Source organism: Rhipicephalus microplus, chromosome X, assembly GCF_043290135.1.
Source record: "Rhipicephalus microplus isolate Deutch F79 chromosome X, USDA_Rmic, whole genome shotgun sequence".
NCBI lineage: Eukaryota > Metazoa > Arthropoda > Arachnida > Ixodida > Ixodidae > Rhipicephalus > Rhipicephalus microplus.
In genome coordinates, this window is record NC_134710.1 from 437,964,219 (window position 1) to 437,990,635 (window position 26,417).

General features: G+C 43.9%; 2 non-coding genes across 2 annotated transcripts; both read left to right on the plus strand.

Moving 5' to 3' along the window:
* Window positions 1-19,215: 19,215 nt before the first annotated feature.
* TRNAT-CGU (transfer RNA threonine (anticodon CGU)) lies at window positions 19,216-19,288 on the plus strand. The gene has a single exon. It is a non-coding gene; the product is annotated as a tRNA-Thr (tRNA).
* A 383-nt stretch (window positions 19,289-19,671) lies between these two features.
* Window positions 19,672-19,744, plus strand: TRNAT-CGU (transfer RNA threonine (anticodon UGU)). The gene has a single exon. It is a non-coding gene; the product is annotated as a tRNA-Thr (tRNA).
* The last annotated feature ends 6,673 nt before the right edge of the window (window positions 19,745-26,417 follow it).

Below are 26,417 nucleotides of genomic sequence, written 5' to 3' on the forward strand. Positions count from 1 at the left end.
TTAGCAGCTACGCTATGTTAAACCCGACTTAACGCATTCTGTGTAACATGGACAACGAAGAGCCCACTTTAGCGTTAAGCAAACTTATCACTGCGCCTCGGCATTCTGCGAGTATGGCTACGCCAGCTTGTCGATATATCCAACAAGATTGACCATCCTACCGGTATTATGGTTTAAAAGCAATCAAAAACAATGCACACACAAGCGTACAGTGACGTTGAGGGCCCGCCAAATTGCATACGGAGCAAAATTTCCGCTCACCTACCAGAAGCGGAGAGTCGCCGTTCTCGACCGATGGCCTCTTTTTCTTCTTCTTCTTCTTCTTCTTCTTCTTCTTCTACCTAGTCTGGTGCCTCGTGAGAAGAATCTCAGCTTATGATGATGATGATGATGGTCCTTGTTTTTCTGGCCCACACTCAAAAAGAGGGGATTGGCCAAGAACCGGGTGGCAGGGTCTTTAAATAAATGGCCTATTGTTTTAGAAACACAAAGTAATTTTGGACTGAAAAATTATTATATAGAAAGTAAAGCCAATAGATTGGAATGAAAAAACTTTATTTCGGTCCTGCAGGACGCGCTTAGCGCGTAGCGGGCGTTTCCCACGTAGGGACCGACAGGGGTACCTGGCGGCCGCTTCGTGGGCCTGCTGGACGGCCCATCGCTGGTCGGCGAAAAGTGAGCTCCTGAGGGACCTCTCCCACTTGCTTGAGGTAGAGTCGGGAGGAGTTGTTCTACACTCCCAGAGCATATGTTCGAGTGTCGCTGTGTGTCCACATGATGGGCATGTGTCGCTGGGGTATGCATCGGGATAATAAACGTGAAGCGTGGCATGGTTTGGGTACGTGTGTGTCTGTAATAGGCGTAGGGTTAATGCCTGCGGTCGGTTAAGTTTCGGATGTGGAGGTGGAAAATTGCGGCGTTCCAAGTAAAAGTGCTTTGTAATTTCATTGTACGTAATTGGTGCATCCCGATTGGTATCCAACCCAGGAAGATGAGGTTACCTGTGGCAGTGCGGTCGGTAAGTGCGCGCGCTGCATCATGGGCGATCTCGTTGAGGTTGGATAGGGCACCCGGCACCTGGCCGAGATGGGCGGGGAACCAGATGACAGTGTGGTGCTTCAGGGCACTCGGGTCCGCATTGCGCAGGATACGTAACGCCTGGTCGGAGATGACTCCGCGTTCGAAGCTTTGATGGCCGGCCTGGAGTCGCTGTAGATGAATTCCCGTTTGCTGCCGAGCCTAGCTATAGCTATAGCTACTTGCTCCGCTACTTCGGGCTTTCCGGTGAGGATTGTGGCTGAGTTAAGAGTCTGCTGCGCGGATGATACCGCGACCGCGGTGAAGGCTTGGTTGTTGCGATAGGCTGCGGCGTCCACGAACGAGACGTTGTCCGCTTCCATGTCTATGCGCTTGAGAATGGCGGTCGCCCGCGCAAGGCGCCTGCCTGTGTTGTATTCGGGGTGTACATTTCGTGGTATGGGAGCGATCGTAATAAGGTCGCGGATTTCACGGGGAATCAGAGTCAACTTTGGGGGGTCCCTGGCCCTCGAGGAGAAGAAGCCGAGCTCGTGCAGAATATGGCGGCCCGCCTTGGTTGTAGTGAGTCGGGTCAATTGCACACGTTCCTGAGCTTCGGCGATCTCTTCTAGCGTGTTATGTACGCCAAGCTCGAGGAGTTTGTACGTTGGAGTGGTGATAGGGAGGCCAAGGGCTCGTTTGACCACCTTGCGAATAAGCACAAAATCGAAAAATTAGTATATCGGAGCAGCGAACATGACACATCGGTGGATTTCAATCGTCCTCGTCGTCTTTGTCGTTTCAACACAATTAACACTCTGCGTTTGATTATTTCTTTTTAAGTGAGGGGGGGGAAACAGTTCACTAAATACTCCGGCAGATTCTTCACTATGGTCTCAAATAAACGAACTTAAACGTATTTATTGAATCAAAATGCCCCGTTCTATTCAACAACTCAAATTCTTCTTTCGGAAGGCGAAAGCGTAGCGAACCCGGCTCAGTTCTTGATTTTTTAACAGTGGAGATCACCGAAACCCTCTTGTGGCGTTAATAAAACAACTGTCATCACAATGAACGGCCTCTATCTTATATGACATCTCTCGTTGCCTAGCAACGCTTTGGAGGAATCAAAGTAAGAGAGGAAATTAGAAGTGGGTTTGAGGAACAGCAGAGAATAATAAAATGAAATATTTGTGGCGTATTTGCATGCTTACCTGCAAAGGACGTCGAAATACGCTAGTCCCTTGTCTGGAGAGGTCTAAAGAATAACCCGTTTATTACAGCAGATCGGTGAGTGGGATCCTCAGTCCAGTATCCCATTAGCTCGGGCTGCCGTCCTCACACGTTTCATGAGCGCCTCTTGGGTCTTCGAATCCGAGCTGGACCCTTGGGCCTTGGGATCCTTCAGACTCTTGCATGTTTTGTTGTGTCCTGGGTTGCAGAGGGAGATTGTGTGGACATTCCCAAATCATCTGGTAAAGGGTGGCTGTTTAATTGGCGCAGAACCTGCACTCTGGCGCGTGTGTGTCGGGATCTATCTTAGACAGTATGTATAGATCATGAATCCAGGATCATGAATCCAGGACAGGAACTATAGGTGACGCCGCGCTACTTGTGATTCCCTACTGAGCTCTGGTCCAGGGGGCGGAAATTTCTGTGTTTCAAGTCTTTGGTGTTGCGTAATTTCTGAGTGCAGCGCGAGATTTGGCGTTATCTGGCAGTAATGTGAAGAAATAATTTTTTTTAGAACCGAGAGCTACTGGTAGGTGACAGCATCGTGCCGTTTCAGCGAAGCATATAGAGAAAAACTGCTATATTGTTGATAGCATCGCATGGTCAGCGTAGCGTAATAAAGAGTGCCGTCTTTATAAGTGCGTATCTATGCATTTCAATTTAAAGATACAAGCTACCTAGTACCGACGTATTGATGCTGCGCCTCAAGTATGCGTTATCTTTGCTGTTTCAGTGATATTTCACCAGTACAAAAGTAGATACCAAATTTACATTGGTGGGTGTTGAGTACGAGCTTAAACTTTCTCCGGGTGGCTGAATCGTTAGACAGAGGGGCAGACACACAAAAATTTCTGTGTTGAAGTATTCCAGAAAGACTATCGTCCTAAAATTTCGTAGTGAAGTGGAATTCGAACCCGAGTACTCACGGTCAAAGAAACGCAAGCGTAGGAACTACTTGGCTATCAGACTACACTTTATTGAAAACACTCTCGACGAATTTATGCCTTCACAATCATGCCCTGCGTATAATTATATATATATATATATATATATATATATATATATATATATATATATACATATATATATATATATATATATATATATATATGTATATATATATATATATATATATATATATTTATATTTATATATATATATATATATATATATATATATATATATATATATATATATATATATATATATATATATAATGAGATCTTGAGATCTAGCAGACAGTAATGCCGAGGAATGTACAGGGGAATTTATTAGAACCAATGGAATGTAAATAGGAAGAAAGAAAATTGGATGAAAAAATAACCAGCCGTGAGCAGGAATCGCACCTACGACCTTCGAATAACGCGTTCGATGCTCTAATGACTGCTCTAATGACTGGGTTTATATGTGAATTTAGAAGTAGGAGTGACAGTCAGCGCCATCTATAAGCCAAACGACGAGTGTGAAAACACTCTTATGCGCTGTGATACCTCAGTGGTTAGAGCATCGAACGCGTTATTCGAAGGTCGTAGGTTCGATTGCTGCTCACGGCTGGTTATTTTTTCATCCACATTTCTTTCTTCTTATTTACATTCCGTTGGTTCTAATAACTTCCCCTGTACATTCCTCGGCATTACTGTCTGTTAGATCTCATTATATAGTGTTAAAACACGGAAAAACTAGCCCTTAGGTATACCCTTCTTTCCCATATACATATATATATATATATATATATATATATATATATATATATATATATATATCACAAGAAAAAATGCCGTGACACACCTGTACTCGGAATCAAACCAGTGATCCCTCGCCGTGCCTCCTGGTGAATTCTATTGGCGGATACTGAGTGGCCGACAAACTCTCCGCCAGAACACTCCTCCCTGGCGGAAGGTAACACGCTGTGGAAGTTACATAACGAAAGCGCCTGCCTGCTACCACGTTAAAAAAAGATCGTGCTTAGCTGATAATTTTGTCATTAGCTTTGCAAAAATGACTGATTTCTGGAGTTTAACGTCCCAAAACCACCCTATGATTATGAGAGACGCCGTATTGGAAGGCTCCGGAAATTTCGAACATCTAGGGTTCTTAAACTTGCGCACAAATCTGAGTACGCGGTTCTACAACATTTCCGCCTCCATCGGAAATGCAGCCACCACAGCCGGGATTTGATCCCGCGACCTGCGGGTCCACAGCCGAGTACCTTAGCCACTAGACCACCGTGGTGGGGCAAAAAATTCTTTGCTTCATTTGTTACGAAACTCAAACAGTCGCGGGAATTCGTAGGTAAATTTTAGTTTTTGTTAACTTTGCGAAAATACATTCTCATTTTTTTCATTCCTTAGAAGGCACATCCTTTTTAGCTAACTCGTTTTTTAGCCAACCTCGAGCAGCTGATGAACGACGGCGACCGCTTGTTTGAACGTCATCTCCAATGTCGTGCGCTTTGCACATGCCCTCTTCTGCCAAGCTTGTCAGTGATGCATGCCCGCTAAGCGTCGACAGTTCCCGCAGGTCCAATTCGGCGTGGAAGAGGACCTCGTTCAATGCCGTAAAGTGGTCGACGATATGGCATGTGTCGTCGGACGTGGCCTTATAAGCTGAAAACAAGTCCCTCGCGTCCAGTCCTCCATATTGAGCCATGGTGGGGTGGAAGCCATTCAGCCCTGCCATTATTGGCAGGCCTGCTCTTGACAGGGTTGCCCATGAGGCAGGGTTCCCATTGAGACCTGCGTCAGTCAACAAAACGACACAAGTAGTGCTCGCTTGTAGTCAGATTCTGAACTAACCGCGTTGAATATTCGTTATGCTGAAATCACAATGGTGCAGTCGACTAGCCTTTGTTGTGGTACGACGGGCTGCAAAATGGCGTGACGCGCTCTTTGAGCGTAGCCGGTACTAGTTTGATAAGAAAACAGGAACTGAACGGAGGAATTGCTACAAGCTACAAGCTCTCCTGCGACAGAAGATTCCGAACACTTGCAAATGCATGCAAATACTTGGTGCTATATATATATATATATATATATATATATATATATATATATATATATATATATATATATATATATATATATGACGCTATAATGAATGAGAGACGTGGCCTGGCTCATACGCCATGTTTATTCTAAAAGCACTTCTTCCTCCTCGGCTTCTACCAACCCTCGCTACCTTCATAAGTCACATGATTTTCCCTCCCCCCAAAATAAGGCTTGAGTTACAACTTACAAACAAGAAAAAGTAAACAAGGAGTGGCTTAGAAGTCACCAATGTCAAAATAAAGAGGTAATCTCACAAATTTTGAAATGCACGTGTTGTCTTCTTCGTCGCTAAGACTTGAAGGGAGAGTTTGCAGTCCGGTGATATCAATAAGAGATCTGGCGGGCGAGTTTGATGGTTGCATCCTGGATAACACAAGAATGCTTTGGACGTGGAGACTGATGAATTCGCTGGCATTATTGCGAAGAGTGGACGCTGTTTGAAAGCGTTGCAGTAGATCGGTTTTCGGCGTCGCTGTCTTTGCTGCGTGCGTGCTACTTGTCGTAAACTAATGGGATGATGTCTGAATCCTTGCGTGGTGGAACTGGTGACTTCTTGTCTTGTTCGTTGTTACCTGAGGTTTAGGAGCTGTAATATTAGGCGCGGTCTTGATCTTTTGTGCAAATGCGTTTCTGGCGCCGATCCCTTATGCGAAGATGCCTCGCTTCTTGAATTTGTTTTAAGACGCTTGCTTTGCATCGTCGTCCTTGTTGGTGTGTCCGTTGTAGTTCCTGGAGTTTGTGGAGTTGCATTTGCTGAAATTGCTCGTCTTTTTGCGAACGTTGTTCAGATGGGCGTCTTTCAGGAACATTTGTCTGCTTTTCTTTGCATGGTGATTTGATCAGTAAATAGTCGATACTTGTTAGGGTGTCACGATTCGTGTCAGGCAATGCAGATAGTGTGCCAGAATTGACAGAAAAATCTGCTGAGGCTCTTGCAACGACATTCTTATTGGACGTTCCTGGCACAGGGAAGTGCTTGAAAGTTGATCCTTCCGAGCCTCCTGTAACCATGGGGCTCTCAGGTGGTTGGTAACTCGACTGTGACACTGCGAAAGGATTGGTTTGGTCAGATTTTACTTGGGACTGTTTTGATGTGTCCGCACCTTGGGAGATAAGCTGTTCTCATGCATGAATGAGGACGGTTGGCCCTAGGCTTCGTTGAGTATGTTCGGAGTTCCGCAGCTCTATCCCAACCGTAGTGGGCGAGTGAGGCGTGAGGTGAGCGTTGTGAGCGATGAAACAGCGAAGTGATGTAAAACCAGAATGCGGGCCAAGTCTGCGAGATGGGGAGTAAGCTGCTTCAATGCGTGGAGACTGATTTTCACTCTTAGCGTCATCTTGGTGTTGTTTGGTATTTTCCCCATGTGTCGGCTGGTCTACCATAAACAAGGCGTCCTTATGACACGAATAGTGACCGTTAGGAGCCTTTGAAGAGCTGCATCGTAGAAAACCAGGAGGTGGACCATGTATACGAGACGAAGCATGCAAGGCAGCAGTAGGGCGAGCGACGTCTCGTGTCGTATGTTGGTGCCACGACTTTGTAAATGCCGACTTTCGTGCACAAAGGAGCTGCGCTTGACGGTTGGGTTTTTCCCAATAAACGTATGGCCTCCTGTAACTAAACGCATGTGCCACTTCGTCTTGAGGCACTTGTCGATTCGCACTGGACTTTCGAATGCTTGAAGACTGCTTGGGAAATTGACGATAGTGTGCAGTGGTCTCTAGATGGTTGGCAATAAGTATGTCATGGTCAAAGTCATTAAAACGGGTAATCAACTCTTCTTAAATTTTTTGCCATGACTCGTCGTTCTTAGTTCGAAGTTAGTAAGAATTTTGTTGTTTCCTGCATCTATCGCTTGCCGTCGTCACCTGTCGTGGAGATCTGCGTATCTTTAGGAGAGGTGTTGAATATTGTGTCAATGGAAGGGAAGCGTGGGATTTTTTTAGGAGATATGAACATCAATCTCCTTGATAACACCAACGCAAAGGTTCCAGAATACACTTCCTGCTTCGGTGGAATGACTATGAGTTCGCCATAACTGCACCCACTCGTGTTCCACTTCATGGTAAAGACTTTAATATAGATCACATTTTGTGTAACTTCACTAGTCCACCTGAAGCAGCCGTCATCGAGGTGCCATGCACAGACCATTATCCTATTTATGCAAGCATAGGCATTTCCAGTAATATTAAAACAAATCGAAGCTTCAGGAATAAACTGATTACTGCTTCATTCATTAACATCATTGAGCAGCGTGATTGGTTGTCAGTTAAAAAGTGCGAAAATGCCGACGTATCCTATCGACATTTTCCTCTATCATTTCAAATGCAGTCAAGGCCGCTGATATAGTAGTAATAAGCAGAAAAAAGTACCTTGTCTGAATTAATTCGTGGTTGACATGACACCTAATAGAAAGTCTGCGGAAAAAGGTTAATTTATACAAAAAGACAAAAAGTCCCCTTTCGTTGTCAATCTTCAAAAGCTTTATAAAGAATACTCAAGCACATTACCTATGTTACTCAAGTCCACTAAAGTAAAATACTACGATGATACAATAAAGCGAGCCGTAAATTACGTTAAAAAGCAGTGAAAAGCTGTAAAATTTGTGCTTGCCAGAACCATGGTACATTCAGACATAACCTTAATTCACACAAAAAATCGCGTGATCGAAAACCCATCAAATATTATGAACTCTTTCAATGATTCATTCGGCATTGATATTCCTCAGTCGAAAGCATCCTTCCAATATACTTCCTCACGATTACTAAATTCATTTTTTTCTTTATCCAATGTCGTCTGAAGAAGTGTTCAGCGTTAACAATAGTATTGAAAAAGAAGCGCTGGTCGCGATAAGTTTTCTGCTGCTGACATAAACCTGATAGCTCATTTGATCTGTGATATATTATATTACAATATAAATCTTGCATTTCTGACTGTGGTTTTCCCAACAGCCCTGAAAAAGCAAAAATTATTCCCGTCTTTAAAATAGGCGACAAGCGTTTATTCTCGAAATACCGACCCATATCAATTATCTCGTTTTTCAATGAAGTCATCGAAAAGCATTTATGGAATTATTTAGACAAGTTTCACATTCTTTCTAATAAGGAGTTTGGTTTTAGTCCTGATTAGTCAACTGAACTTGCCATGATACCCCTAACCGACCAAAATTAAATCTGCTATTGACAACGGTTGTGTTGCTGATGTTTTTCATGACCTTTAAAAGTATTTGACTCTATTTCTCACGTCATTTCATTTCAGAAATTACAGTCTATTGGTGTATCAGTCATCCCACTAGAACTGATTCGTAGCTATCTGCGTGATCTTCAACAGCTGGTATATATGTTCGGTACCTTCTCCAGCCCTAAGTTCTTCAACATCGGTGTTCCGCAGGGTTCGATTTTGGGCCCACTTTTATTTTTAATTTACATCAAAGATCTTCCACATTGCCTCGCTTATTCGTCCTGCATTCTCTATGCGGGCGATACCTCTTTGTTAACGGCACATGAAAAGGTAGACTCATTCCTGTTTAAATTAAACACTGACCTGAAAATATCGTTGAATGATTCATTAAGAATAAACTAAAAATAAATGCTCAAAAGTCAAAATTTGTGGTATTGTTGTCACCAAATCGAACTATACCTAGAAACCTCTCTGTATACGTAAGCGACTACCATATCCGCTCTACATTTAGTACAATGTTTCTCGGGGTCAAACTTGACGAGCATTTAAAATTTAATTCCCATGGGCTACATCTTACGCGGAAAGCCGCATATGCCATTCAAATCTTGCTAAAAGTTCGCTTTTTTTTTGTTTTGAAATAGTGTTGTCTATGTAAGACGCTTTCTTTCAAAGCGACATAATCTATTGGATTTCAACATGAACAAGCACGTATGCCACTCATTTATCACCCATTTAACATCTTCAAAACCAAGCATTGAGAATAATAACGTTCAGTGGCTTAATGTACAATGCATCATCTTTGCTTGTTCACATAACATTTTATCAGTTCAGAAGCTGGCCAAGTATTTTCTCGGCATTCTTATCTACAAATAGGTCAATGAAAAATACCCATTCCTTTACTACACTCAAATAAATCTCCTCAGGTGTGATATACTTGTTTTGCAAAAGCTAACTACTTCCTTTTACCCAAGCCCAAGGCTAATTATGGCAAATTTACCGTAAAACATTTGTCTGTATTCTTGTTGAAAACTTTACCTTTGTAGATAAAAAGCAGATCTCTTGTAACCTTTCAAAACATTTTGCATTCGCTCTTACTAAACTCATAATGCTTAATAATATGCAAAGTATGTTGTTAGACTTTTTTGATCTTTTATGCTTATCTGTATTTTTGTATGCATCGTGCTTATTTGTATGTTATATATCTCAATTTATTTTCCTTAACTTCATAATGCTTGCTTTTACATTGAGTGATTGTTATATCATTTTTTATTTGTTTTTTTTGTGCTTATCTGCGCATTTCGTGCATCTTTTCTCGCTATATTGTACTTATCTGTACATTTATTCGCTTTAATTTTTGTATTCCCACCATTGTTCACTATTGCGTTTTAACGCTAATGAGTGATTTTTTAGGAGGTCTCACTCACAGTTTTGCAACTTTGAGACTTCCATCTGTATTTCTAATCAACACATGCAAAGTATGACTTGTATTTTATTTCAAATAAAATAAAAAGGTCAAGTTCACTGCATCAAAGTTTATATTCATATATAAATAAAATATATATATATATATATATATATATATTGCATCAAAGTTCAACTACACACAAACACATATATATATATATATATATATATATATATATATATATATATATATATAAATATATATATATATATATATATATATATTGAAAAAAATAGTTAGTAGTTGGCTGGGAACGTCGGAAAACACGTTGTGCTTTGGAATTGTGAAGCGATCTCACTAGCGAATGATTTCGTATGGCTTAGTAAAACTGCACTGATAGAAGTTCGAAGGCGTGTACCGTAGCACACAGAAGGCCGCTCCCCCGACGGGACTGTCCGGGCAAGACCTCCGCTGGATGGAAATCCCTCTGGACAGCCCACAGCTGGGCCCTGTTATGCCTGCGAGTCCGCAGCGAGCGTCCATGCCTCGGAAAAAGGAAATCTGTGTCAAGGCCAGCACGCGAGCCCGCCTTACGCGATCAACAACTCAACGGCGTCATCACGCGACGGCGCCTTTCTGGCGCGCACGTGCAGTGAGTCACCTCAGCCCACGAGCCCGTCGAGTAAACAACCGGCGCCTTTCTGTCTGGCGGGTCTGACGCAATGCCTGGCGACGTCATTCGTCCTTGGGTGCAGCCACCTGCAGCGCATCCTCTCCAGATTCGATGAGAAAGAATGACGCGGCCCAGCGACGACCCCAGTGGAGGAGTCTGACCTCATGACCAGGGGCGCTTCTGGTTGGACGTTTTGTTATTCAAAGAATCCACCTGGTGCATATAAAAGAAGCCCTGCGGCGCGTCGCGAGCAGCAGACCTGTTGGAGAGCAGTCCTATGTGAGAGCAGACATGTGTGTCAGAGAAGAGAGCTATGTGATAGAGAGTTGAGCTTTGTGTCAGAGAAGAGAGCTATATGATAGAGAGTTGAGCTGTGTGTTAGCAGTCCTATGTGAGAGCAGACATGTGTGTAAGAGAGGAGAGCTATGTGATAGAGAGTGGAGCTGGGTGTCAGAGTAGAGAGCTATATGATAGAGAGTTGAGCTATGTGTTAGCAGACCCATTTGAGAGCAGATCTATGTGTTAGAGAGAAGAGCTCGGCTCTTCGGGTCTCTAAGCTGTCGGCCCCAGTGCCAAATTTTTAACGCCTCTGTATATATGGTGTCCATCAACCTTGTTCAACTCACCGTCGTCTCGTCCGCTCGTCTATCAGCTCTGCGCAGAAGCAGACGCGAGCTGAGAAACCTACGCTACCAAACGGCTGGTGACCTTTCCGGCGGAGTTCGAAGAGTGGCGCCTCCGGGACCGTGTTGGCGTCGCCGTTTTTCGAAACAGTGGTTGCAGCGGTGAGATTTCGAGGCGCCTTTCGTAACGTCGTCGGAGGCGCGCGTCGTAACAGTGGTGGCAGCGGTGGGATCGGCCGGCGTCAGCGACATCGATGCGGTGAGTGCCTGATGTTTTCCCCTCAGTTCACCAGACTACTCTAGCTAAGGTTATAGTAGTTTAAAGAAGGGCTGTGTGAAGCACTAGAGTGAGCTTTGATTGTTTCAAGCCAAGTCGAAGTGCTTTGAAACCAAAGTTAATGCGCAGGGGTAAACACGGGAGTGTGAAAAATTGCTTGCGCGTCTTGCTAGTTGACTTATAGTGGGTACGGCAAGTAAATTGTTAACAGGGGCAAACAACAAGAGGCTAGCGTGAACGATGGAGAACCTTAAAGTGAAGGAACTCATCGAAATTTGTGAGAAACTCGGCATTACTTTGGGCCGTGCGAAACGAAAGCAAGCGATCCTTGAGATCATGAAGAATGAAGGAGTGTCGGCTGAGGAAGTCGATGAGGCCTGGTTGGATATCAAAACACGCCGCGAGGAGGCTGAAAGCCGAGAGGTTCGCGAACGTGAAGAAGCTGAAAGGCGTGAAGCTCGCGAAGTGAAGCTGAAAGGCGAGAAGTTCGTGAAGAAGCTGAAAGGCGAGAACGCCGCGAGGAGGTCGAGAAACACGAGCGCCTCGAGTTGAAGCGAATAGAATTGGCAATCCTACAGTGTTCGCAGGCGCCTAGCGTAGCTTCTCCGACGATTCATGTCAGCGGTCAGAGAATTCGCGACCATTTGCCACCGTTCGTAGTAGGCGAGGACAAGGCCCTCACGCGATCGCAAGCGTGGAAGCTTTCGCGGGAACTTGATCTTGTTCTATGTGGTAAAACAAGTTCAAAAGCAGCTGATATGTGTGACCTTGGTGGCGAGTCGACGGAACCTTAGACACGAAATTCTCTGTGTGCGTCGTTTGAGCGGTCACTCGAGCGGCCCGTCGCCGAAGCGACCGGCGCGGTATGCGTAGCAAGGAGAGACGACATGGCGCTATTGAGTGAGTCAGCGCGAGAGGGGTGCAGCGCTCTCGCCTGTAGCGAAAAGTTGGAGCGAGCTGTCAAGGGTTGATCGGCAGACGCTCATTGGAGACCAGCGTGAGGACCTCTCGATTAAAGCGCTAGTGGGAAGCCACGTGAAAACTGCACAAGTGTTGTCGAAGGAGTACTACGACAAATTGGCGAAGAAACGTACTTTTGAAGTAGGAAGTCAGGTAATGCTGCTGCGGCCGCCCAAAAGGAACAAGCTTGAGGTTCATTGGGAAGGGCCCACCAAAGTTATATCGAAGCTTTCTGATATCATTTATGAATTGAAATTAGGAAGGCGGCAGGACAAAATTTACAACTTGATGAAACCATACGTTGAACGTAAAGCAGTCGTAAATCTGCTGTTGAATGCTTCAGAGGAAGAGGGAGCAGAAATTTTGAGTTCCAGTGTTGTAATCGAAAGGGGATCGGAGGTAACCTTGAAGGAGTTGAACCTAGAGCCTAGGTCAAGTGAAGTCCAAAAGGAGGACCTGAGAACGATTGTTTCCGAGTTTGAAGACGTATTTTCGGACCGTCCCGGAAACCCGACGGTGATTGAACACGATATCGAGCTGGCTGGTGAGGAGCGAATCCGTACTAAGCCGTATCGTCCTTCCCCTGTGCAACGTCGCAAGTACGAGCAGCCCTTAGTACCGCATAGGTATCGTCGCCTAAATGTGGCCGGTTACTGAGATTGAGCATGATGCTCCAACAGCGCAACTTTGACGTTCGCTAAAAAAAGGAAAGCTAAACGCTAATGCAGACGCATTGAGCCGTGCGTTTCGTTAGTACTTTTTCCACCTTTCGGTTTCTCGCTGGCAATTTCGGGCAAAATTTTTACCACATCACGACCTGAGCTGAGCGCTCTCGTCCAGAGTGAGCTCAAGGAGCCAACTTTATGTTGTATTCTAATTTGTTACGTTGTTGTACGTGTAAAAAAGTTGAGCTCTCATTTTAAGAGTCTTGTGTCCCACATGTGCCTCTTGATGTAGAGGGAACGAAATTCCAATAGACACGTAGCTAGGTATATGTTGTACTATACTTTGTCTGGTGTTCTGTCGGGTGACCGAGGGCACTTGCTTGTGTCGTGTGTTGTCTGTTGTCGAACCGTTCTTGACAAGTTGCAGAACCATCGTCAAGTGCTGAAACCAAGGATGGTCAGAAGAGACGAGCGAAGCTGGTCGACAAGTTGTGGGGACAAGCTAGTGGAGCTGGGATCCGTCCTCAGCAATGGAATAAGTTCCCGGAAGAGAGTCTGAAGCTGCATTCTCCCCATGGCCCTAGAGGCGAACCTGGAGGGACCTGGCGAACGGGCGCGCCTGACATCCGAGCCACGTGGAAGCAGCTCGTCTTTCCGGCGCATTGTCTGGCGGCGGGGGTGCTGTTATGCCTTCAAGTCCGCAGCGAATGTCCATGCATCGGAAAAAGGAAATCTGTGTCATGGCCAGCACGCTAGCCCGCCTGACGCGATCAACAACTCAATGGCGTCATCACACGACGGCGCCTTTCTGGCGCGCACGTGCTGTGAGTCACCTCAGCCCGCGAGCCCGTCGGGTAAACAACCGGCGCCTTCCTGTCTGGCGGGTCTGACGCAATGCCTGGCAACGTCACTTGTCCTTGGGTGCAGCCACCTGCAGCGCATCCTCTCCAGATTCGATGAAAAAGAATGACGCGGCCCAGCGGCGACCCAATTGGAGGAGTCTGCCCTCATGACCAGCGGCGCGTCTGGTTGGACATTTTCTTATTCAAAGAATCCACCCGGTGCATATAAAACAAGCCCTGCGGCGCGTCGCGAGCAGCAGACTTGTTGGAGGGCAGTCCTATGTGAGAGCAGACATGTGTGTCAAAGAATAGAGCTATGTGATAGAGAGTGCAGCTGTGTGTCAGAGAAGAGAGCTATAATATAGAGAGTTGAGCTGTGTGTTAGCAGTCCTATGTGAGAGCAGACATGTGTGTCAGAGAAGAGAGCTATGTGATAGAGAGTTGAGCTGCGTGTCAGAGAGAAGAGCTATGTGATAGAGAGTTGAGCTATGTGTCAGCAAACCCATTTGAGAGCAGACCTATGTGTTAGAGAGGAGAGCTCGCCTCTTCGGGTCCCTAAGCTGTCGGCCCCAGTGCCAAATTTGTAACGCCTCTGTATATATGCTGTCCAGAAACCTTCTTTAACTCACCGTCGTCTCGTCCGCTCGTCTATCAGCTCTGTGCAGAAGCAGACGCGAGCTGAGATACCTACGCTACCAAACGGCTGGTGACCATTCCGGCGAAGTTCGAAGAGTGGCGCCTTCGGGACCGTGTTGGCGTCGCCGTCTTTCGAAACAGTGGTTGCAGCGGTGAGATTTCGAGGCGGCCTTCGTAACGTTGTCGGAGGCGCGCGTCGTAACAGCCCGTATGTCCGTACTCCACGCAGCAGAGCCCCACTTCTGGTCGATGCTCTATCAGTACGATATATCGAAAGCACGTGATATATCGTATCCACCTAATTGGCACATTCACGCGGCTGCTCGCAATTAAGCGTTTGTACTTGCCAAGCACAGGCTTTCTTATCAATTTTAAGGCCCCAAAAGAGCCTCTCTTATGCCCCACGACATGCGAAAGTTGCTCACCTCTAGCAGCGGAGCTCGTCTTGTTCAAAACTTGGGCTCTGGCTGACGTCGTAGCTCGTAGTGGCATTTACCTGCAGAGAGCGGGTAAATCTTATGCGCTACTCTTACAACCACTCCGTCTACCCTCACATCTCAGAACTACGCCCACTAAATTTCCTGCCACTCCTCACACTTCTATCAACCACATTATGCCACACTATTCCCACTTGATTCAACCCGCTTCATTCAACACCACTGCTCGTCATCAGCTTCATTGTTTTGTAAGTGCCCACCAAGCGAAGCTGGCTGAATTTTTTCTTCGAAACTGAAATTGTCTTCTTGAGAAGTGCAGCAATCACGTGGTCAAGAATCCTCCGCTACTGAAGATTTACGGCTTATTTTAGTCTTCACGTTCAAGCCTAACCAGCCTTTACTTTATCACACTATTCCCGGCCTGGCTTGGCTGCAACGTCACCAATTTATGCGTCCACAGGAAATTGAAAATATGACCACCTTATTGTTGCAGTAACACCTTTCCTTCTAAGCATTATCTAACTGCTATAGTTAAACAACCTATTATAATAAAAATAATAATTATTATTATTATTATTAAGGACCCAGAGCAAGAAGTATTTGATATGAAACTTCAGGCCGACACAACGCTGAGATCTACAACCACAAGACAATGCCCGCAGTCAGGCGTGCTCCGGTTCAACATCAGCAGAAGATGGCATGCCCATTGTCTATTTTTGCATGCTCCGAAAAAACATGGTCTTGGCACATGCATTCATAGGTTTCGCGCAACAAAAGTTAGAACAGACCAGCATGAGGGTTATGGGGAGCATTTTATACGCACTGCACTTCGATAGGCATAGTCACGTACGTACATGAACCAGCTCTTCACAATAATTATAAGTCTTTTAGTTAGGAATCTGAGTGTTTGCGGTTCAGCTCCCTGTGTTTGATATCCTTGCTTTTTGGCGATTCAAGACCACCAAGTAATTACGAGACACCCTGGGGTGACGGACAACAAAATCTCGACCACCTGTAGTTTTTAACGTGCACTGGTCTATAATTTATTACCTTAACAGCCTGTTTACTCAATTCGCCAGAAAACCTAAGCGCTTTACTTGTCTTTCGACGTCTTTCCCGCAGTATAACTCAGTATTAATTTCAAAACGTCAAATTTTTATTATTTAAGGCAATTTTCAAAGAAATAGCTGCAATACTGTTACAGCTATGGGCGAAAAAGCATAACAAGAGGACAACAAAGCCAGTAGAAGCTGCCTCGATGTTTTATTATCAGTAAGCAAGTTCTTGCTGTAATTTATACAGAATCGATTAGATAAACAGAAGTGGCGCACTTTAGCAGCTACGCCATGTTAAACCCGATGTAATGCATTCTGTGTTACTTGGACAACGAAGAGCCCACTCTAGCGTTAAGCAAACTTAACACTGCGCCTCGGCGTTCTGCGAGCATGGCTACGCCAGCTTGTCGATCAATCCAACAAGATTGACCATCCTACCGAGATTATGGTTTAAAAGCAATCAAAAACAATGCACACACAAGCGTACAGTGACGTTGAGAGCCCGCCAAATATCATACAGAGCAAATTTCGGCTCACCTACCAGAAGCGTAGCGTCGCCGTCCTGTTTGTTTGTTTGTTTGTTTGTATCGTCTAATCAATGGCTCGTACCCACTCTGTGGATTGGCCAGGAGAACATATAGTCTCATATGAACGATAACTGCAATATTGCTTACAACGAAAAAAAGGGGAAGGGAGTTGTATAGTGAGGACAGTATGTTTAAAGGAGAAAGAAACCCAAGATTTATATAGTGAGAAAAAAGAATCAACATCAAAGTAGACACTAATAGATACAACTTGATTTTGGGAGCCGACCAGACAGCTGTTTTTGCCAAACCCGATTAATTTGGTATGTCACGGATTTATCCAGAATTGAAAATTACTTTGCGACCCGATTTTTTAGTATCTGCTAACGTAGGCTTTATGTTGAAAAACACTTAGAGTCTTGAATAAAATTACACACCGCATCGAATTGAATCTCTGTGGCAATTTCCCAAAACAGAGGCACCAAAACTTAGAGCAATTTTTGTGGTTAAATTAAAACCTAGCTTCGCCAATCGAACTTCTAAAAGTCGTTTCCTAATTATTGCATAGTTACGACATGAGCCAAAATAATGTTCAATAGTTTCTGAATCTTCGCAGAACGAACAATAAGGGGAAAGTGTCAGACCAGCTCTGGTCGCCGTCATCGACCGATGACTCCTTCTTCTTCTTCTTCTTCTTAGTCCGGTGCCTCGTGAGAAGACTCTCAGCTTATGATGAGGAGGATGATGATCCTTGTTATTCTGGCCCACACCCACAAAGAGAGATCGGCCAAGAACCGGGCGGCAGGATCTTTATATTAAGGACTTATGGTTTAACCAACAAAAAGTAATTTTGGACTGAAAAATATTATGTAGAAAGTAAAGCCAAAAATCGAACAATGAGTATATCTTAGCAGGGAACATGACACATCGGTGAATTTCAATCGTCTTCGTCGTCTTTGTCGTTTTACAAAAATGAACACACTGTGTTTGATAATTTCTTCTATAGTGTTGGGGGGTTGTAACAATTAACTAAATACTCCGGCAGAATCGTCACTTCGGTCTGAATTAAACGAATTTAAACGTATCTGTTTAATCAAATTGCCCCGTTCTATTCAACAACTCGAATTGTCCTTTCGAAAGGCGAAAGTGTCGCGCAACCGGCTCAAATCCTGGTTTTTTAACAGTGGAGCTCACCGAAACCCTCTTGTGGCGTTAATAAAACAACTGTCATCACATTGAACGGCCTCTATCTTGTATGGGATCTCTCGTTGCCTACCAACGCTTTCGAGGAATCAAAGTAGGAGAGGAAAATAGAAGTGGTTTGGAGGAACAGAAGAGACAAATAAAACGAAATACTGGTCGCGTATTTGCAAGCTTTCCTGCAAAGGACGTCAAAATATGATAGTCCCCTATCTAGAGAGATAGAAAGAAAAACCCGTTCATTAGAGCAGATCGGTGAGTGGGATCCTTAGTCCAGGATCCCATTATCTCGGGCCGCTGTCCTCACACGTATCACGAGCGCCTCTTAGGTCACCGGATCCGAGCTGGACCTTTGAGCCTTGAGATCCTTCAGACTCTTGCATGTTGTGTTGTGTCCTGGGTTGCAAAGAAAGATTGTGTGGACCTTTCCAAATCATCTGGTAAAGGGTGGCTGTTTTATTGGCGCAGAACCTGCACTGTGGCGCATGTGTGTGGGGATCTATCGTAGACAGTATGTATAAATCATGAATCCTAGGACAGGAACTGTAGGTGACGCCACGCTACCTGTGATTCCTTACTGAGGTTTGGCCCAGGGGGCGGAAGTTTCTGTCTTTCAAGTCTTTGGTGTTGCAGAATTTCTGAGTGCTGCGCGATATTTGGCGTTATCTGGCAGTAATGTGAAGAAATGATTTTCTTTTAGAACGAAGAGCTACTGGTAGATGACAGCACCGTGCCGTTTCAGAGAAGCGTATAGGAAAAAACTCCTATATTGCTGATAGCATCAAATGGTCAGCGTAGCGTAATCAAGAGTGCCGTCTTTATAATTGCATATCTATTCATTTTAATTATAAAGATACAAACTACCTAGTACTGACGTATTGATGCTGCGCCTCAAGTATGCGTAATATTTGCTGTTTCAGTGATATTTCACCAGTACAAAAACAGATACCAAATTTAAATAGGTTGGCGTTGAGTACGAGCTTAAACTTTCTCCGGGTGGCTGAATCGTAAGACCGAGGGGCAGACACAGCAAAATTTCTGCGTTGAAGTCTTCCAGAAAGGCTATCGTCCTAAAATTTCATAGTGAACGGGAATTCGAACCCGAGTACTCACGGTCAAAAAAACGCAAGCGTAGGAACTATTTGGCTATCAGAGTACACCTTATTGAAAGCACTCGACGAATTTATGCCTTCACTGTCTTGCCCTGCGTGTATTTATATATATATATATATATATATATATATAAAAAAGGGACAAAAGGGTTGTAAAAGAGGGACAATTAATCAGCTGCCCGCTCATAATAAGTTCACGTGCTACGTGACGCCAAACATGCGCATAAGAGTGTTTTCACACTCGTTGTTTGGCTTATAGATGGCGCTGACTGTCGCTCCTACTTCTAAAATTCACAGATAAACCCAAAAAGTGGATGGAGGGAGTGCCGCTGTAATAGCTCAGTGGTTAGAGCATCGAACGCGTAATTCGAAGGTCGTAGGTTCGATTCCTGCTTACAGTTGGTAATTTTTTCATCCACTTTTCTTTCTTCTTATTTACATTCCATTAATGTTAATAACTTCCCCTGTACATTCCTTGGCATTACTGTCTGTTAAATCTCATTATTATTGTGTTAAAAACACGGAAAAACGAGCCCTTAGGTATACACTTCTTTCCCTTATTTCATTGAACGAGGGTCTCGTACTGGCAGACTTGGTGTGTTTAGGTTGTAAAAGAGGGACAATTAATCAGCTGCCCGCTCATAATAAGTTCACGGGCTACGTGACGCCAAACATGCGCATAAGAGTGTTTTCACACTCGTTGTTTGGCTTATAGATGGCGCTGACTGTCGCTCCTACTTCTAAAATTCACAGATAAACCCAAAAAGTGGATGGAGGGAGTGCCGCTGTAATAGCTCAGTGGTTAGAGCATCGAACGCGTAATTCGAAGGTCGTAGGTTCGATTCCTGCTTACAGTTGGTAATTTTTTCATCCACTTTTCTTTCTTCTTATTTACATTCCATTAATGTTAATAACTTCCCCTGTACATTCCTTGGCATTACTGTCTGTTATATCTCATTATTATTGTGTTAAAAACACGGAAAAACGAGCCCTTAGGTATACACTTCTTTCCCTTATTTCATTGAACGAGGGTCTCGTACTGGCAGACTTGGTGTGTTTAGGTTGTAAAAGAGGGACAATTAATCAGCTGCCCGCTCATAATAAGTTCACGTGCTACGTGACGCCAAACATGCGCATAAGAGTGTTTTCACACTCGTTGTTTGGCTTATAGATGGCGCTGACTGTCACTCCTACTTCTAAATTCACATATAAACCCAGAAAAGTGAATGGAGGGAAGACCGCTGTGGTAGCTCGGTAGTTAAAGCATCGAACACGTTTTTTGAAGGTCGTAGGTTTGATTCCTGCTAAAAGCTGGTAATTTTTTCATCCACTTTTTTTTCTTCTTTTTACAATTCATTGGTTCTAATGACTTCCCCTGTATATTCCTTGGCAATACTGTCTGTTAGATCTCATAATTATTGTGTTAAAACACGGAAAAACGAGAGAACACGGAAAAACGATGTATATATATATATATATATATATATATATATATATATATATATATATATATATATATATATATATATATATCACAAAAAAAATTGCCGTGACACACTTGTTCTCGGATTCAAACCAGTGATCCCTCGCTCGCGGTGCCTCCTGTTGAATTGCTTTGGCGGATACAGAGTGGCCGACAAACTCTCCACCAGAACACTCCTCACTGGCGGAAGGTGACACGCTGTGGAAGTTACATAACGAAAGCGCCCCCCTGCTACCACGGCAAAAAACAGATCGTGCTTAGCTGATAAATTTGTCATTAGCGTTGCAAATATGACTGGTTTGTGGAGTTTAACGTCCCAAAACCACCATATCATTATGGGAGACGCCGTAGTGGAAGGCTGCGGAAATTTTGATCTCCTGGGGTTCTTTAACGTGCACACAAATCTGAGTACGCGGTTCTACAACATTTCCGCCTCCATCGGAAATGCAGCCGCCACAGCCGGGATTTGATCCCGCGACCTGCGGGTCCACAGCCGAGTACCTTGGCCACTAGACCACCGTGGTGGGGCGGCATTGCAAAAAATTCTTTGCTTTATTTGTTATGAATCTCAAACAGTCGCGGGAAGTGATAGGTAAAATACAGTTTTTGTTAACTTTGCGAAAATTCATTCTCATTTTTTTCATTCCTTAGAAGGCACATCCTTTTTAGCCAACTCGTTTTTAAGCCAACCTCGAGCAGCTGATGAACGACGGCGACCACTTGTTTGAACGTCATCTCCAATGTCGTGCGCTTTGCAAAGGCCCTCTTCTGCCAAGCTCGTCAGTGATGCATGCCTGCTAAGCGTCGGCAGTTCCCGCAGTTCCAGTTCGGCGTAGAAGAGGACCTCGTTCAATGCCGAAAGGTGGTCGACGATATGGCACGTGTCGTCGGACAAGGCCTTATAAGGTGGAAACAAGTCCCTCGCGTCCAGTCATAAATATTGAGCCATGGTGGGGTAGAAGCCATTCAGCCCTGCCATTATTGCCATGGCTGCTCTTGACAGGGTTGCCCTTGAGGCAGGGTTGCCCTTGGGGCCTGCGTCAATCAAGAAAACGGAACATATAGTGCTCGCTTGTAATCTGAACATACCGCGTTGAATATTCGTTATGCTGAAATCACAATGATGCAGTCGACTAGCCTTTGTTGTGGTACGACGGGTTGCGAAATGGCGTGGCACGCTCTTTGAGCGTAGCCTGTACTAGTTTGATAAGAAAACAGGCACTGAGTGGAGGAATTGCTACAAGCTACAAGCCCTCCAGCGACAGAAGATTCCGAATACTTGCAAATGCATGAAAACACGTGGCTCCATATATATATATATATATATATATATATATATATATATATATATATATATATACATAGATATGAAAAAAAAACACATGGTCCATTATGCATTCGACTATTACGAGTTGAAAACCAAAGACACCTTCTTTTTTTCTGATCCGATGTACAGACCCTCCCTCATCCCCTTCTGAATGCTTTGTGCAGGTAATGGCTTCCACTGCCTCGACAATCGGAGACACTGTAATCTTTCTTTACCTCTGCCATCTTGTTGCACTGCCTCATTGACTGGTCCATATTTCTTCAAATAATATTAAGGCCGTCCAAAAAGTTTAGTAATCTTGAACCTGAGAAAAGATAACCGCCGCTTTATGCTGCACTAGCGAAAAGTAAAGCCAATAGTCACGTCTGAAAACAAAAGAAATGCAAACACGAGTGCTATGGTTACACTGGTAAAAGCGACTCAAAATTAAGAACAGTGGCAGCAGCAGAGTTTTCATATTATCACCGTCGCCATTTGCCAGAGGCAGCACTGCAACTTGATAACGTTGTACTATATGCATAACACGTTTCATTGCACTGAGATTAGAATACATGGTGATTTAGAGACTTCACATTGTGAGAAGCGCAATACTTCGTTATAAAGAAAATTTTGTTATAGAAAGGTTTTCTGGGGAGGGCCCGCATTCCGTCTTTCTTAATGATCACCTCTCGTCTTTGCTAAAGCACTTGTTCTCAAAAAATAGAAACAGTTGGCGTTTTTGTTTGGACTGATAATTGTCAGATAAAAGCAAGGAAATGAACTGATACCAGAGTGTTTCGCATAAAATCAGAACTCGAGCTCTTAATTATTTCCTAGATATAGTTTACTTTTGCATTTGTAGCGTCTGTCCAAACGCAGGATAACGTATATTTCACCGTTTGAACTCTCATCATGGCTGTCTGAAACAACCGGACGTTTGTTCACTTTAACGCTGGAAGTACAAGAAAAAATACCATAATATTACCACATTGTTATCAGCCATGAATCACTACATTTCTATCATCTGCATCAGTGAACAGTGGCTTTGAGAATTTGAAGGGAACCTGTTTAACTTTCTTTCCTCTTCCTCTGAATACTGTCATCGAAGTGACTATGCACATAATGGAGAAGCTATTTTTATATGATCAGGCTTTCACCTTCACAGGTGGCTGGACTTGACACTAAATATTCCTGGTGGCGAATCCACGTGGATCGAACTTCATGAATCACATTTTTCGGAAGTTAGTAAGAATTGTGTTGTTTCCTGCATCTATCGCTTGCCGTCGTCATCTGTCGTGGAGATTTGCGTATCTTTAGGAGAGGTGTTGAATATTGTCTCAATGGAAGGGAAGCGTGTGATTATTTTAGGAGATATGAACATCAATCTCTTTTATACCACAAACGTAAAGGTTTCAGAATACACTTCCTGCTTCGGTGGAATGACTATGAGTACGCCATAACTGCACCCAGTCGTGTTCCACTTCATGGTAAAGGCACTAATATAGATCACATTTTCTGTAACTTCACTAGTCCACCTGAAGCAGCCGTCATCGAGGTGCCATGCACAGACCATTATCCTATTTATGCAAGCATAGGTATTTCGAGTAATATTAAAACAACTCGAAGCTTCAGGAATAAACAGATTACTGCTTCATTTATTACCATCATTGAGCAGCGTGATTGGTTGTCATTTAAAAAGTGCGAAAATGCTGACGTATCCTATCAACATTTTTACTCTATCAATTCAAATGCAGTCATGGCCCCTTCTACAGTTGTAATAGGCAGAAAAAAGTCATCATTTTTCTTTCCTTTTTTTTCCATTTTTCTACCTACCATTTTTCTTTCCATTGCTCGCTGCGTCGTCCTCAATTTAAGCTGAACCCTCTTTGTAAGTCTCCAGGTTTCTGCTCTGTAGCTAAGTACTGGCAAGATACAGCTGTTATATACCTTCCTCTTGAGGGATAGTGGCAATCTACCTGTCGTAATTTGAGAGTGCTTGCCGAATGTGCTCCACCTCATTCCTATTTTTCTAGTTACTTCAATATCGTGGTTCGGCTCTGCGGTTATTACCTGCCCTAAGTAGACATAGTCTTTTACAACTTCAAGTGCACTATTACCTATCTCAAAGCGCTGCTCCTTTCCGAGGTTGTTGTACATTACTTTCGTTTTCTGCAGATTAATTTTAAGACCCACCTTTCTGCTCTCCCTGTTCAACTCCGTAATCATGAGTTGCAATTCGTCCCCTGAGGTACTCAGCAATGCAATGTCATCGGCGAAGCGCAGGTTACTAAGGTATTCTCCATTAAGTCTTATTCCTAACTGCTCCTATTCTAGGCTTCTGAAAACCTCCTGTAAGCACGCGGTAAATAGCATTGGGGAGATAGTGTCCCCCTGCTTTACACCCTTCTTGATTGTTATTCTCTTGCTTTCTTTATGAAGCACTGTGGTAGCAGTTGATCCCCTGTAGAGTTCTTCCAGAATGTTTATATATACTTCATCTACGCCTTGATTTCGCAGTGTCTGCATGACGGCTGATATTTCTACTGAATCAAACGCCTTCTCGTAATCTATGAAGGCTATGTATAGTGGTTGGTTATACTCTGAGGATTTCTCTTTACCTGGTTGGTAGTATGAATGTGGTCAATTGTTTTGTTGCCTGTTCGAAATCCTGCTTGTTCCTTTGGTTGATTGAATTCTAATGTTTTCTTTACTCTGTTAGCAATCACCTTTGTAAATAGCTTGTATACTACAGAGAGCAAGCTGATCGGACTGTAATTCTTCAAGTCCTTGTCATCTCCTTTCTTATGTATTAAGATGATGTTAGCGTTCTTTCAAGACTCTGGTACTCTTCTCGTCAGGAGACACCTCGTAAACAGTGTGGCTAGTTTTTCTAACACAATCTGTCCTCCATCTTTCAGCAGATCTGATGTAACCTGATCCTCACCAGCAGCTTTGCCTCTTTGCATGCTCTCCAAAGCTTCTCTGACTTCTTCTGTCATTACTGCTGGGGTGTCATCTGGGTTACTGCTAGTTCTTATAGTATTAAGGTCGTGGTTGTCTCCGCTACTGTAGAGATCTCTGTAAAACTCTTTCGCTATTTTAACTATCCTATCCATATTGGTAGTTATTTTGCCTTCTTTGTCCCTTGTGCATACATCCGATTTTTGCCTATCCCAAGTTTCCTCGTTTCCTCTTCACTGCTTTGACGTTTCCTTCGTTTTTCAGAGCGTGTTCAATTTTCTCCATGTTATACCTTCTTACATCGCATACCTTACGTCTATTAATCAACTTCGAAAGCTCTGCCAGTTCTATTTTGTCTGTTGTACTTGACACTTTCATGATTTGACGCTTCTTAGTTAGGTTCTTCGTTTCCTGGGAAAGCTTGCCAGTGTCCTGTCTAACTACCCGGCCTCCAACTTCCACTGCACACTCCGTAATAATACTCGTCAGATTATCATTCATTGTAGCTACGCTAAGGTTGGTTTACTCACTAAGAGCCGAGTACCTGTTCTGCAACGACACTCTGAATTCCTGTACTTTCCCTCTCAGTGCTAGCTCATTGATTGGCTTCTTGCGTATCAGTTTCTGTCGTTCTTTCGTCAAGTCTAGGCGAATTCGAAACCGTACCATTCTATGGTCACTGCATCGTACCTTGCCAACCACTTCCACATCCTGCATGATTCCTTGGTGTACATTCATTGTAAAGTCTATTTCGTTCTTATTTTCGCCATTAGGGCTCCTCCATGTCCACTTGCGGTTTTTTCGTTTTCGGTAGAAGGTATTCAAAATCCGCCAATTATTGCGTTCTGCGAATTCTACTAGTAGCTCTCCTCTGGCGTTTCTAGTACCGATGCCATAATCTCCTACTGCCTGGTCTCCAGCCTGCTTCTTCGCTACTTTTGCATTAAAGTCGCCCATCACTATAGTATACCGTGTTTTTACCTTATTCATTGCCGATTCCACGTCTTCATAGAAGCTTTCAACTGAAGCGTCATCATGGCTGGATGTAGGCGCGTAAGCCTGTACTACCTTCATCTTGTATCTTTGATTCAGATTAATTACGATACCTACCACCCTTTCATTAATGCTATAGTATTCCTCTATATTGCCAGCTATGTTTCTGTGAATTAGGAACCCCACTCCCAGTTCTCTTCTGTCTGCCAAGCCCCGATAGCAAAGGACGTGCCTATTCTGTATCACCGTATAGGCCTCGTCTGTCCTCCTAACCTCACTGAGCCCTATTATATCCCATTTAACACCCTCTAGCTCCTCAAATAGTACAGCTAGACTTCCCTCACTAGATAAGGTTCTATCGTTAAACGTTGTCAAGTTCAGGTTCCAATGGCGGCCTGTCCGGATCCAGAGATTCTTAGCACCCTCTGCTGTGTTGCAGATCTGACCGCCGCCGTGGTCAGTTGCTTCGCAGCTGCTAGGGACTGAGGGCCGTGAGTTATTTGACGTAAGCATGTGGGACGTAGTAGCCAGATACTGCACCAGGGTGGCCAATCCTTTTCTCTGGAGGGAGTGCGTTCCCGGCGGTGGTTACCGGTGAGGCCGCACCCCAGGCCTCTTAATGTAACTTGGATGCACATTATATTTCTTTTTATTTTTTATTAGCTTTTTCGTGAATATCTCTGACAAAAATATGCTTAACAAATTGCATCTAATTGTAGCCAAATAGCTGTTTTACAGCCACTAGCCCAGTTTTGTCACATTTGACAAATTATAACTTGATAACAAC